The 15,237-nt window shown below is 39.3% G+C and overlaps 1 long non-coding RNA gene across 5 annotated transcripts in view; it reads left to right on the top strand.

The window, feature by feature from the left end:
- The first annotated feature begins 1,164 nt into the window (after positions 1-1,164).
- The window catches only part of LOC127015779 (uncharacterized), a 51,491-nt gene continuing 37,418 nt past the window's right edge, over positions 1,165-15,237 (top strand). For all 5 annotated transcript variants that reach the window (XR_007766378.1, XR_007766375.1, XR_007766377.1 and 2 more), the window contains exon 1: positions 1,165-1,247. This is a non-coding gene — a long non-coding RNA (uncharacterized LOC127015779). The remainder of the gene's footprint in view (positions 1,248-15,237) is intronic.

Consider the following 15,237-nt stretch of genomic DNA (forward strand, 5'->3'; position numbering starts at 1 on the left):
TGATGCTTAGATACCCTATTTAATGATAGTTAATACAGTGATACTGATTTTGTCCCTGCTGTGTTCATTATTAACCCCAGAAGGTAATGGAAATCTTATTAGACTCAGTACTGGATATTAATACTGTGCCTGACTATGGTATGAAAAAAATGAAGAAAGAGCCTGCAAACATTTGTAAGTTAATTGCCTGACTTGGAAACCACTAATGTACATGAGTAACATTTACTCACGCAGATTGTCTCAGTGAATTCAAAATCCCTCCGATGGGTGGTTGTAGAATAAAGCCATAAATCACACCTTTATGGAAAGTCTAAGAAATGTTAATGGGAAGGCACCCACAAGGTACTGCGGAAACTTAATAAGTTTTCATGAACAGTATTTTAAAGGCATATATAATTAAATAAAGGTACTGGTCAATGTTTAAAAATAAAAAAGAACCAGAAGTTGAGCTTAGTTTGCCTGTATATTTAAAAAAAAAAAAAAATCTGGAGCAGCCATCAGTTTACAGTAGTTGTTTCTATTTTACGTGGCAACCACAGCCACCATGTCTGTGTTCCATCACACCTGATACACCAAACTCAGTGGCTGAGTTACACATGCCTCCACACAGGTTTTTCATTTATTTTTGTGGCTGGCCAGCGTTGTAGTAGCATCAGTGGCTGGGCAGGCACCTGAGCTGCGGAGAAGCCTGGCACCCTGCTTTCACACGGGAAGCGATGCCAGGACAAACACTGATGGGGCCTGTCTTATGGCTAAGTGAAAATGCTGTGATGGCCCACCGGGGTTTCAGCTATGCCTTGTGTACATGAATGGTGTAGCGATACCTAATGGAGACAATGACAAGCTCATGGCCAAACACAATTCCTGTCTCAGGGAAGGTGACTTTTTTTTACCACCTGACTGTAGGTAAGTGGTTATCACTCCCCTTCTGGGCTAGTTTATTTGGGTGCCTGTAGCCAGGTGCAAAGATGCTCTGCAAGTGGGATATACACAGCTTGAAAGTATAAAGCAATTATTTATTGATCAACACACATGAAATGTAGCTAGGATTTAATGAGCTGCTACGGGGGCCACCCCTGATAAGGCAGCTGGGGAGGTTTTGCTGTCTATGTAGGCATCAGTTGAGAGGGGATGGCTTGGTCTCTGTGACTCCCTGAAGCAGGTCCTTGATGTTGCTGTCTTTCATCAGCTCCTTCAGTACTGGTCACCTCATCTGATGAATCTTGCTGGTGTGGCTAGATTTCCTGGTATGTTTGATTTGTGTGGTGGTGTGTTTTGTGTGGGTTTTTTTTTTTTTTTTTAGGATTTTGTGTCTTTCTGTGTTGGTGTTTTTGTTTCTGGGTATCTGGTTGGGAGGCAAGGGCAGCCTGGGGAGACAGGGGCTAACAGCATCCCAGACAGAGTTGTAGTGAGACCTGGTGCAGTGGCAGTACCTATCCCTATCAGCCTGCTGCTTGCAAGTGTCCTGTCCTGCCCGTGGGTGGCCTGGGAGCTACGTCAGTTGGAGGATTACTGGCCCCTGTTAGATGCACAGGCTCTTTGAGCCTAGGTCCAGTAACTGCCTCAGAGGTTGCTTGCTCTCAGCCAAAATGGTCCTTACTGCTGGCCACGTGAGTTGAGGAGGAGAAAATGGGCCTTTCCAAGGGTGAGTCCCAGGGCTGACTTCAGATGCTCGCTAAGCCTACAGAGCTATCGTGCAAAAAAGTTAATTTTGTTACACTGAGTCTTTTAATGTGTTTCCTTCTCCCTGCCCTGGCAATATCTCATGCAGGGTGAGGTGAGGTCCCTCCTTGGTGCAGGTCCCTTGCACCTTGCTGGAGCCTGGTGGCCACAGGCAAGGGCCTGGTGGCCACAGGCAAGACCTCAGTGGGTGCACAGCCACTGCAACAGGCCCTGCTCTCTGTGAGCATGAGGCCATGGGGTGCAGGAAGGCAAGCCCTGTCTCCACCATGGTGCTTGGAGAGCTCTCGTATTCAACAGGGTTCAGGGAGCTTGGAAAGGAGTAACTGGATCCATAGATTTCCTGTATGGTTTGGCTTGATTCCATGTATTTTCTGGGTTTGGTGGATGACCAAGCATCAGAAACTGTGGCAGAACCGGCATACAGATACTAGGGGTGGGTGATGAGAATTTGGGGCTTGACCACCAGGAGTGTCAGGGTGAGTGTGCTGCCTGGAGAGGTCAGTCTTGGGATCAGGAACCAGGCTGACAGTTTTGGAAGCAGATCTTCAGTCTATGGACTTTGTTCCAGGACTTCTCCAGGCACTGAGCAGCCAGAAAACCTTCTGGCTGCCTCTCCAGGTGCCTAGGACTCCCAAACTACAATTTCATGACTCTTCAGCTGGCTGGAATTATACCCACAGCAGTTGATCTATAGCCAGCAGTCTCTGATGGCATTAGTGGCTGGTTTAGCAGAGTCAGGAGATGAGATGAAACAGGGATCTGGGGACAGGCTTAGGCGATATAAGTTACACTGCTTTTTTTTATGGCAAACTTAGGTGATTAATTGGTTGTGTGTGCATTGGCTTTTTTTAATTACATGGGCAACTATTTCTGTCTAGAGGCTTGAGTGGAGTAGGTATTGAGTTTTGCTTGGAGTGAAGTCCTCATTTTACAAGGGCACTTTAAGTACATATGTCAGCTTATTTTGAAAGCTGACATCCAAGCAGTTACGTTCTAGTTACCCATCTCTTTCTCTGGGTTTTTGCTGGAGCCTCAACAACCGGAATACTGGGTCCAGATAGAGATTCTCTGTTCAAAGTTTGTGGTCTTGTTTTTGTGTCTTCATCAAACTTTGGGTATTCTTCCAGACAAACTCAACAAGGTTCAGGACTTTAGGCTTGAAAATTTTGTTGGCAGGCCACAATGAAACTGGTGTAATGGAAATAAAATTGTATGTAGCATTAAATTAAATGCATGCTTTCTATGCCATTCAGATAATGAGTATATTGTTTAATTTCCTTGCAAAGAATCAATTTTCCTTCTTCTATTTTAAATGTTCAAAGTTATCTAAACTCCATGCCTGTATTCTGGGTGTGTGTGGGGGGGTGGGAATAAATAAACAGCCTTCAAAATGTGGGCCAAAGACTCATTCTTTTTCTTCAGTGGGAGCTGTGTTTATGAAATGCTTATGGATGTGGGAAATTAGAAAGAGGTAAAACGACTGATGCCAAAGTAGAAATAGTAGAACAGAATATTTTTGTGTGTGTTTGCTTAGTGTTGGTGTCACTTATCACAGTAGGTAAGTCATAGACAAAATATACTAGGCAAATCATTATTACTGTATTTCATGGATTTGAAGATTGAGTCTGTGGCTGGAATAAGGGGGGTAATATTCCAAAATAGCAGACCACATCAGTGCTGGGCAGGAGGAACTCTTGAGTATTACTAGTGTAAATACAGTAACAATCCTTGCTTCTATCTAGATTTCATTATCAGAAATAACAGATTGCTTTTACAATTATCTTCAGGGTTTTTTTGAACTTTCGGGGGGGGGTGGTGGTGGTCTTTTTTCCCCCCCTTTGTACTCTGGTCCTATTATCACTTTTATCACATTAAACTTTCTCTGCCAGTATGAAGATAAGCTATCTATAGCACAGGTTGTAGAAGAAATTCTTCACTACCACAGGTGGAAGAGCACCTGTTTAGCCTGGGAGTTGTATATCTAGGTATAGCTAAAGCAAAGGCTTATGACACCTATGAATAAGTGCATTAATCAGGGTGTAATTAATGTTAGTTTGCCTTGAATCCAAATAAGAGCATGTTAAGATGGTTAACAAAAACCAGATGTGAGTATTTTGTAGCACTGATGGCATAACTAAGATACAACATATAACCAATGTGACCACCAAAGGGGCAACAAAGATGAGTGTGTTTGTAAAGAACAAAAAGTTGCAAGAGAAATGTGCAGAGGGTCCTACCAAATGCACAGGGGTGAGTGGCAAAACCAAGATAAGCATTATTGGAAGCAGATGAGCTCCCCTTTGGAGGGGTGGGGGGGAGCAAGTTGCACAGAAACCCCAAGGAGGAAGAAAGGCAGAGAGGACAAGGCAAGCCTGTCTTGGCCCCAGATTTCCTAGCTGAGGAGCTGTCAGTCAGGCAGGCCTGATCACATTCACCTCTGCAATGAAGAACTGCCATCAGTTTTGTGGTGCTGTGTGCCACTCACAGCTGGTTTAGGATAGAGGTGTGAAAGGCTGACAGTTCCGCATGCAGTGAAGATGATTAACGAGGTGTAAGGGCTAACCATTAGCATGTTGCTGCCAATGAGTGAGCTCAGTACAGTTTTGCTTTAAAGTTTAAAGCTGGTCTGGTTTGTCAGTCTTCTAAGCCTTTCCAGCATAATGCACTCTAATTCCCTAAGCAATATATTGAGATAATATGTTTTAATTTGCAGCATAGAGCTGTTTTTCTTGACAAAGTAAAGTTGCAGCCAGAAGGAGCAGAAGAAAGCTAGTGTGTTTAGAGGAGAGGAGATGATTGTGCCCTTTTACTCTAAGGAAGCCATCTGTATGACTATAAGACTATGATAGTTGGCTTTGGCTTGAAGACAGGTGTAGACAGGGAAAGTAAGATAAAGGTCTGAGGACTGACTGTCCCATTAAGGGCAAGTGCTTCAGTGTTGTGATTTAAAACTCAAACCTGCTGCTGCTCTCACAAAACTGAGGCAGGGCTTTAAAATGGACTGTATGTGTTCAGCCAGAAATCCAGGGAGGACTAATTGCCAACAAAGAAGGTGGACTACCTTGGGAGGGGTGCCATTTACAGTGCATCGTTCATTTTGTTGGAAGTTAGTGGTGCAAGCTGCTGATATAACTGGTTTTGCTTTGCTTAGCATTTTGCTTGTGATGATCGGCTCCTTGCTAGGGAGCAGAGAGTCTCAGACCTTGGCCTGTAAAATGTTGGATTAGCCTTCAGAAAGGTGGTTGCTCACAGATTGTTCTGCTTTCAAACAGTTAATGTATAATTGGGATGCTTACATTAATGGCTGTTATCTTTTCATGTCAAGTGACTGAATTATTGTCTGGGAATGTTACATGCTCATGTAGAGGGAAGCTTTCTGCAATGAAAATGCAGGTGTCCTTTATCTCCTTTAAAGATATGATTGCATTAAAAAAAAAGTCTGTTACAAATAGAATATGGAGCAGTAACCCTTGCTCCTAAATGTAGGCAGTAATCTAATTTGAGCTGTAGAAACTGACTTCTTGAGCATTTGGTGAAACTTCTAATCCTTCTGGAGAAATAATTGTGTGTTAATTAAGAGCCAGAATTCCATGAGGCTTATTAGCTGTCTAGCTGGATCTGAGAAGCAGAAGGTTGAACAGAGTTTAACTAAAATTTAGAACTGTTAATTAGTCTCCTTTCTTCCCAGTCTCCTTTCTATTTTCCTGGTTTTGGTTTGTGTAGCACACTTTGAATGACCCGTGAGAAACTACTGTGCTTCTGACATGATAGCTCCCAATTGTAAATGCTGTACTTTACTAGCTGTGAAAGAATAAAGCTTTAAAAGAGCTTAGCTTCCCTTAGCTACAAGCTAGCTTGTTATGGAAGAAGAAATGACAGAAAGCGGAAAAAGCAGGCTGGCTAATCTTGTTAAATTGGCTGAATAATGTTGCATTCAAGATTCGTGAACTCTATGCTGGAATGCACAGATGCTTTAATAAACTTTAGATGACCTGTCTCAGTTTAGTGCTTTTCACAGGGTTCAGAAAATGTTTGATAGGCGTGTGGAAACCTAAACATGAAACAGTCTTCCTTATAGACCTCCATTTTGGTAGTTATGAATATGGGAATTTGTGAATGTGCAAAGGTTGTAGTTTGCTGATGCATGCCTGGGCAAGATCGGGGAGGGGAAGTAGACCCTGAAACCTGTTTTAGTATCTTTGCAAGTTTGTTAAACAGCGTGTATAGAGATGTGAACTGTCTCCTGAGTTTTTTGCTTGGATATTATGATTAAGTTTACTTTTTGGTGGGGAGGGGTAAGGGGGATGCTAGTATGTGGTACAAAGCTCCCTGGGATTCTGGTATGATGTGAGGTGAGCTGAGCAAAACAGTTGCTATTTCAACTCAATAGCCCCTGTACCATCCCCCGCTCCCTGGTGAAATAGTTTTGAGCCTGCTGAGTAGGAATGGTTTAAAGGTCTATTGTAAAAGACATAAGAATTCTATTCATTAATTAGACTTGTCAGAGTCTGCTTTCTATTTCCAACAATGAATACCACTTCATTCCAGGGGTGTAGTTAAGCCCTTAAGCTATTTTGACTTCCGGCTCCGGTCCTCTTACATTTAATGCCTCACCTTTAGATGTTTTGTTGTTCTAATCACTGAAATGTTTATAATTTCCTTTCAGTTTATAGTACATCTCAACTAAGACATTTACATTAATATAAATGCATTTGCCTAATACAGATGCACTGCAAAACAGAATATGCATCAGAATGACTAATCCTGGTGATTTATCTGGTTTCACACCAATATGGTGTGCATGTATTTTAGTTCACAACTTTGGCAGAGCCGGGAGGGGGACAGAGCCAAGTGGGAAAGAGAAGTGCATTAAGTGTAGTGTAGATAGCCCTTGAATTATGAATGGAAAAACTACTAGGATCTGTAGAAATGTCCTAATTGTGCAGATTAGGGTAGTTGTGTAGTATGACTATCATACGGTCCTATTGTTCCAAGCATTTGGGGATGACAGATTTTTTCCTTCCATATTTTTAGTTATTTTCCCATTCTTTTAAAATACATATTTACTTTTTATTAAGGGTAGCCTAAGTATAACTCTTAAAGCTAAATTTGAGGAGCACCTGAAGCAATAGGGTGCCTGATCATAATTGTGAGAGTCTAGGTATGTATGAATAAGAATTCCAAAAGCTCTGTTACAGGGTGCGCTTATTGTGTGATTCTTTTGGCAGTGTTTGAATTATTCCAGTACTAAATCTCAGATTGGTTTCTTGTTACTACACTAGCTTTTCTGTCAAGTATTCTGCACAGCATTCTGATCTGACAGCCACTTGGCAAGAGTTGCTTGCTTGGAACTATACTAAATACCTCTAGTTTAATTTTAAAGTTAAAGGATTGTTTTATAAAGGGTTGTTCTCGGCCATAAGCAGATAAGGCTCTAAACTGTGGTTTTGGACAACTAAATCCTCTTGACTTTGAGAGAGGAAGAAAACTACCTTTTTGAAAATATTAGTGGATTATAAATCCAGTCGTCTTTAAGTGACTATGATTTGGAGAACACAATATCTGGATGAGAAGAGCTCAGATCTTAAGGCATCTTGCCGAACTCTGTTTGCTTGAGGAACATCTCTGCATGTATGCCCCGTTGCTTACTTTGTAGGATCTCTTTTTACTAACTTTCTGTTCTGTTTTACCTTCTGAGACACTGACAATGAACTTTCTGACACTTATTACCTCTTGATCTGTAGAGTCTCTCTGCATTGTGGGAATGTCCTGGATATAATTTATTCCCATTTCCCAGTTACAGACTCAGTTATACAAAACGTAACTGCGAGCAAAGGTACTGCATTGTCCTCACTGCACCAGTTCAAGACAACACGTGCGTAGGGGCTACGTAGACTGACAAAGGTAGTTTTAAGATTAGAGCAGTGTCAACAATTAAAGCTGCAATGAATTTTAATGTTTTGAAGAGGTACCTTTATAGTGGTACCAGTTGAGGTGTAGATCCTGTCAGGAAGCAGCTGGTTACTTTAAAAGATGACAACAAAAGATTAGTTTAACACTGAAGGGGAAAAAAATTCCTCTATAAATATACTAATAACGTGAATACACGGTATTGTAGAGCACCATTTAGAATACTTACAGTTACTTACCAGAACATAATGGAAAATATATGCCTGCCTATTAGGAGATATACAAATACAGACCTAAATTACATGGAGCTATATTGTAAAATCTCTGGGATAATCTGGAGAAAGACAAAGTAGGTAAGTGTTCCTTTGTTCTTCTGTTATTTTATAGTCCCCTGTGATGCAGGATAAGCTTGGCAACACTCCTTGGTGATAGCTGGTGGACTTAGTGGAGAGCTATAGAAAACCATGAACATCTACATAGATGGAGATACTGCTTCTATAATCAGTTCTGTATCCCAGATTCAGCTTCCTTCAGTGATCTGGAAGGAACTATATGAAAAGGATGCTATAAAACCAAACTCTGTTCACTTCTGCAACTTACAGTGGGTAGAAGAACATGAGGCTTGCTCTCCATACCTGGCATATTCACTTTTTCTACCAGAGTTAATTAAAAGTGTGCCTTCAAAGAAGGTATTAACACAAGAATCTAGACCAACTGTGAGTGTCCTATTCAAAACCATGCTAAAGACACTGTGACCTTATTTTCCTAGTCTTGGTGTGTTATTAATTTGCTTGGGGTTGTACCCTGTAATTCTCTGTGCTGAAGCAAGCTGAATTTCTGAATCTTTACTGGCAAATCGAAGGTGCCCTCTTAGAATGTAAGGTAAAGACTGAATCTGTCTGCTTTTCTGGCAGAAAAGAGGAATACCTGAAGTTTCATGAGGTATCTTTTAAGTTTGAATTGCAATAGCACCCAAATAAGAAACCCATATACATCTGAAGTGATGGCATCAGCTTTCTTGGTGTGGGACAAAATGACGGTGGGCCCCTCTCTGTCATCCAGGGAGTATCTCAGAGGTGAAATCTCTGTGCCAAAAGAGGGAGATTAGCACATGGAAGGGCACCTTTGTGTATAGCTCTGTGGGGTATAATCCAAACTGTAAATCCTCCTTCTGAACAGAAAGCAGACAAATCATTACAGGTTAGGTATTCAGAATAAATGAACCTGTATGACCTAACCCTTTTTTAACTCTTGCAAGCTGAAGTCAAATGAATTATAAAACTGGAAATCCTGTTATGCTGTTTGCTTTCTAATGGTTAAATGGCTTAAAGGCTTTAGAAAAATCAGGAATTTGCAAAGTATAAGTCACTAGTGTTTTATACTGTAGTTGAAAAATGCTGTATCTCCATCCCAGTTCAGATCAGATCTGACAGATACGTTTAGCCTTTGTGCCTTAATGCTACTGCATATGTATGTGTCTATAATATTCAAAATATTTATTCAATGGAAATTGAATTTCAGTTAATATCTGCATTAAAATCAGGGATTCATGAGGGATAAATTGTTCACCTTTCTGTCCTGACCTAGGAGATGAACAGAAGAAAGCCAGTGATGATATGTTGTCAAGGTAAAATGACATTGTTTAGAAAAGGGGAATATTTGAAGTTCCTGTTTCAATGAATAACATCACTGGAATGTTCACCCCATCAGGCAGCTCTGGAAAACAAGCTTTCAGAAGGTCACCAGCTTGAGCTTGTAACCTTGCTGCCATTTGTCTGGTAGGATCTCTCTTCATCGTAAACCTGAATGCGTTTATTAGGATTGCAATGAAGAGAGAGTCTGAAGAGAATATTAAAATAGTCGCTATTGTGCCAGGAAGAAAATGTTTGTTTCTGCAAGTAGTGGACCCCATGGAGCTGTTGAAATAAAAGGTCATTTTCAGACTGTGGAACTAAATAGGATATTCTTGTGAAAGAAAAGAGGGGAGATGTTTATGGGGGAAAAATGAACATTGATTCTGTTACTCCCACAAAGAATCAAAACAAAAGGTTTAGATGTTCACTTCTTAAAATGTTTGGTTTTTTAAATGTATAATGACTAAATACTATGTTCAAATGATCTTTCAGACACAAGTTGTTTTTTAGATGCAGTGCGGTTGGAGAAAGGCAGGATAAATGTAAATACTCTTGTTTTATCTATCAGGTTGATAGGGAGTTCACTAAGGCTATTTTTGACTGAAGGACTTCTCGAGTTGGGGAAGATAAGACACCCCACTTGCACTCTTTTAGGACTGGAACTTAAAATTGCAGTGGAGAAAACAGGTATAACTGTGCCCAATTTACTTTAATAGGACTCTGAAGTTGCAGAAGTTTGGTCTTACGCTGTCAGTGGCAGGAAAAGTCTCAAAGACATTCTTTGGAAAATACGAAGTTGCCAAGGAGGAAGTAGAGTTTGTGTTCTCCTTTTTTATTTACGTATCTGTTCATATCTATTTATATATTGTTTCTAAGAGTGCAGGAAAAGAAGTTATCTAGCTAAGAATTGTGGATTATCAATTCATACCTTTAGAGTAAAAGGAGAGAAAACAGATGAGTGCCCTCCTTTATCCCCATATAGAGGTATGATGGTGTATTATCTGACAGAAGCAACCATGGTTCTAAGAGAACATCTCACACATTTTTATTCTCCTAGAAAACCTTTGAGACCTAATTTCATATGATCCGCTTTTAAGCAGCGAGCAAGAGAGAAACCTGCCAGGAAACTAAACCAAAGAAAATTTTTTCTCATATGTGCGCTAAACTGGATCCCAATTTAAAGTTCAAGAAGAGAATGACCAAATGCTGTTCTTGTATATATCACTCCTTTTTCTTCAGACAACAACAATTTGGGCCCATTAGACAAGTTTTTTGTTCTTAAGCATGTGTGGTTGGTTGTTTTGGTTTTTTTTTTTCCCCACAAGGGTGTTAAGATAGTAAAATTTGGTAGTTAGGCACTTGGATCTTCCTCTGAGAAATTTAGTGCTACAGCATTAGGGGGTATATTGACCTCTGCTGCCGTAGATATATTCAAAAGAGCATGGACAAACATCAATGGTTAGACTGTTGGTTTCATTGCATTAATAGCACCTGTAGGAAAAAAAAATCGGTGAAGTCAAGATGCATGCTAGCTGAATCACTTCATTTCTTCATCTGCAGGTGAACAACCTGCCATTGTTTATATATATTTCTACACTTAGTTTCACTAGATGTATTGATACTCTTAGAAAGTCGTATACCAAGGACCTTGTCATCTTGAAACAGTTTACCTTTATGCCTGAGTTAGGTTTTATATTGGTAAATGTGATTGCTTCAGGTGAGAGAGATGAGGCTTGAATTGCATGAACGATGCTGGGAAGGGTGGGCTCTGAAGGTGCTTGCTCCGATTCCATGGATACGGGTCATACAGAATTAGGCAGTCTCACCCATGCTCTGTGGAAGATCATCAGCAAGCTTCAGTTTTTTCTTTGAAATGTAAATGATCAGTGTCTCAACCACTTGAATACTAAACCCAGCAGATCAGAGCGAGTGTAATGCTGGATTCTCTTTAACTAAACTGTCTTCTGAAGAGTCCTGTTTTGTTGGGTTTTTTCCCACTGTATACTACTCCTTTTTCTGCTGTATCTTGATTTATCCTTTCTAAACTTGTGTCGGTGAAACCTGACAGCCCTGAAAAAGCTTTTATTTGTTAGTAGGTTTTTGTAGGCACATTATACATAAAGGTCACTCAAACACAGATTTGCTGTTCTGCATTTGAGCTTGATGCTGTGCTGGTTCCAGATTTTTATGTAAATGGTGTTAGGATAGTATATTTATTACCAGGGAAAAGACAGCACAATCAATTTAAAAAAGCAAATGGTGCTGTGCTAGATCACACACTTTCCTGGCTAAAAATAGCAAGTCAAATGCTGGGAGCTGCTGAATGCTTTCAATCCTCACTCTAAGGTAGAATTTCAAATTAGGAGTATTTCCTAATATTAGGTCCCTGACTTAACAAACTTAAGTGTATCTTTCTGTGCTTAAGGCTATTGTTATATGGTAAAAGAGTTAAATCCCTCTATGGAAATATTGGCCAAATATTTCTGAAATTGGCAATGTATTTTAGAAGAGAATTGTAAGGTATGATCACAGGAGCTCTTTTCCTTTTTTTTTTTTCCCCCAGAACGGTGTATTTGTAACACCTGCTGAGAGAAATGGGATCTGTAGGTCCCTAATAGCCTTTAAACTCTAATCTTTTCCTAGGTAAGAGAACGAGCTGGCTAATCTAAAGACATTTACAACAAATAATGCTTTTTTCCTATTAGCAGCAACCTTTATAGAGGTTGCATATGTACTTTCTCTTAAGGTTATTGTGCTAATTTAATTTTCCTCACACTATAAACATACATAATAATCCCATTTGTTTTCTTTATTCTAAAAATACTGAAATACTAACCACAGTATAAAAAGTGCAAAATATATTACTTCTATCAGCTTCATCCTGTGTGCTAAGTCAAATGGTAATGACAATGGATTTTAAGTTACCCATGCCAGCTTTTCTTGGCTGTATACTGCTAATAGGAAAAGACAGTGGAAGCAGGCCTGGTATTGCCTTGGAAGTAAAAGAACTGTAGGTGCTTGGGAGAAAGAGAGATTGCTTAGACTGGTCTTTTTTTCCTTAAATTAAGGCTATTCCTTTTTTCAGGCCTTCCTTTTTAAAAAGGGGTGTGTTATCAGTAATGGGAATCTTAATTGAGTATTCTTTTTTTCTGCCTGGATGATTTTTAGCATGCCATAATATAGGCTATACTGTTCTGGAGGCTGTTCTGACCTGAAGTCTTAAGTAAAGTAACTTCTTACATATGGCAAAATATTCTTAACGTATATGATAGTTGTCCTTGGATTTCTACATACCTTACATGGGGTTCTGTGAAGTTACAGCCTACAAACTGAGTTTTTTGTTTGGTTTTTTTTTTAATTTTAAGTCTGCAAAAGCAAGCTCATGAAATGACTGCACAGGTCTGGACACACAGGCCTTTCTTGTTTGGCCCCCATAGCCTCCATCCTGGGTCGCTTGCCTGCCACTTGTTCCAGTACAGCTTTTTTTGGAGTTGGCTCTTAACTTATCCCCCTATATTGGGGGGTGATTGACAAGCCCCTTGTGCAAGGTTACAGGTCTATACCTGCGCCGTTACCAAAGAACAGCTAGCAAAGACAGTTGTTCACTGATCCCCACCATGTTGCCTTCAGCCTGGGGGCCTTCCAAGAGTTAAACAAGATACTGAACCTTCAGAATTAACTTTTCTTTTTCTTTGAAGATTAGTAACTTTTGGATTACAACTGTGTTTGAAACTCTGAATTTTCCCAGCCATAATAAAAAAAGAAACACTTTTGAACCTAATGAAAGCATTGATCACTCTTCTAGTGATTTTGGTGGAGTACAGACATGCTCACTCCTCCTTTTTCTGTTCTTAATATTCAGTAACACCCTTTCAGGAAACTCATCCAATGTCTCTTGCTCATCTTCTGTTCACATATTAGTCTGAAACTTGCTTAACAATTCTAGGAGAAGACGATGAAGGAAAGCAAAGCATAACATTGTGGTGTTTGAACTGTGGTGGCAAACGCAAATCCTCAAGAGTATTCACATGCAGAAGACTTAGTCCCATTTCCATCTGATGTTAGTGTTTTGCTTTTTTTCTGAATTTGACAGTGTGTTTCTTCTGAGAAGAACAGAAGTAGTACAAAGGCTGGGTATTTACTTGGCAAAATAAGTTTGGAATGAGAATCTTATTTAAAATAACAGCAAGCATTACAATAGCAAAATTGGGATGTGGAACTCTGATGGTGCCAGTTAAACAAAAGATTGTTTTTCTTAATTTTTTTAAAACCAACAGCACGATAGTGTCTTCTATTGATTTGTAGTCTGGTGCCAGACATTATTACGGCTAAAATATAGTCCATGTAAAAATCAATGCATGCATACTATAGTACATTAATTACTGTATGTTTTTTGTTTCCCAGCTAGGTACTTACTGATTCCGTATTAGATCTTCAAATGATAAAAATCTAATGAGCCTTTCCTCTGTAATCTGTTATACAATATTTCTGTAGATGTAGAACTGATTTGCTGACAAACTTCAAACTTTATGGCAAGTTACACTTTAATAGTTGCTTCCCAGTTTTTGAAATTATTCAGCTTCTTCAAAGACTGTGAAATGTATCCTAGAAAATAATCACTACAGGATTAGATGAGTAAGTGGGCTGTGCATGTACCTGAAATGCAGAGCTACTAAAAATTTTCATTTAAAAAAATACATTTCTTTGTATATTAAACTGTACATGTGCTTTCTCTCTATCCATACTCTATTATTAACACCATCAGAAAGGAGTAGACAGATATACAATTTACCATTTTTGTTTTTAAGTGAATAGCCTTCTATTACAGAGTTCTCTTTGGAGAAATCATCTTACATTAAGGCTTGTTTTTGTACATAAATGTAATATTTTTGAAGCACTTAATACTATTTCAAATGGGCATAAAAAGCAGCTCATGAATGTACACAAACAAACTGAAAACATGTATTACAGAAACAAAATCCCTTGCTATCCTGTAAATAGCTACCCTCTCAAGAACTAAGAAAATGTATTGCTTAGTATTACAGCTGGAGTTAAAACAACTAATCAAAACACATTTCCCTTTTTCTAAAATAGTTGTAGATGATTTTGACTTGGAAATAATTGCAATTTAAAAACACTCTGCTGCACAATCCCTAAACCTGATGTGTTTAACCTGTTGAGTGCCTTTTTTTCCCCTCTGACTTCAGTGCTTTGAAGCTCAACTTCTACATCTTAAACTTGTTTGGCCTAACTATTTGAGCATCTAGCTCCCTCACACATTTTACTGTGATATGAAAATGGTTTGAATGATGTAGTAAACAGTTCCTAATGTTCTTTGCATGCACTGATGTAGTTACTATTCATGAACTAGATATAGAAAACGTTTTGTGAAACCTTACTAAAGGAGGAGGATACTTACTATGTTACATTCTATGTATGACATCTAAGAAGTAGAAAATGTGGGGTTTAGCTTCAGGAGTTTCACAGCTGTTTTTCCATTATCCAAATATACAACCTGTCTGATGTACTCAGTTTAGTGTGGTGAAGACACTCTGTATCAACACTTCACGCTGTCTGTTTGAGTGTTTCTATTGCTGAGCTACTGCTATACCCATTGCTTTTTATCTTTCTGGTCCAGCTAACCTTGTTGGGGAGTATATTTGTACTGGATTTTGCTTGTGTCTTTCACTAATTAATGGCTTAATGTTAACAGAAGTATATTGTTTTGGTTTTTTGAGTCCTGTCATAGTTTAAAGGTATGCACTGGAAAGCTGAAGGTTTGAGTCCCTTGGTCAAAGAACAACATTACATGTGACACTTAGAAGAAAACTTCTGATTCCTTTTAAAAAAGGAAAAAGTATATTTCTGATGATCTGCCTTCAGGCGGTAACTCTATAGTCTGGATCTTGAGAAGATGGAGGCATTTCTTCACCCCCTGGTCAAGTATCTAGGTGTCCTTCATGGGAGAGGCAAAATCTCAGACATAACCCTCTTGCATTTTCAGTTGGGT

The sequence above is a fragment of the Gymnogyps californianus genome, chromosome 4 (genome assembly GCF_018139145.2).
Source record: "Gymnogyps californianus isolate 813 chromosome 4, ASM1813914v2, whole genome shotgun sequence".
Classification (NCBI taxonomy): domain Eukaryota; kingdom Metazoa; phylum Chordata; class Aves; order Accipitriformes; family Cathartidae; genus Gymnogyps; species Gymnogyps californianus.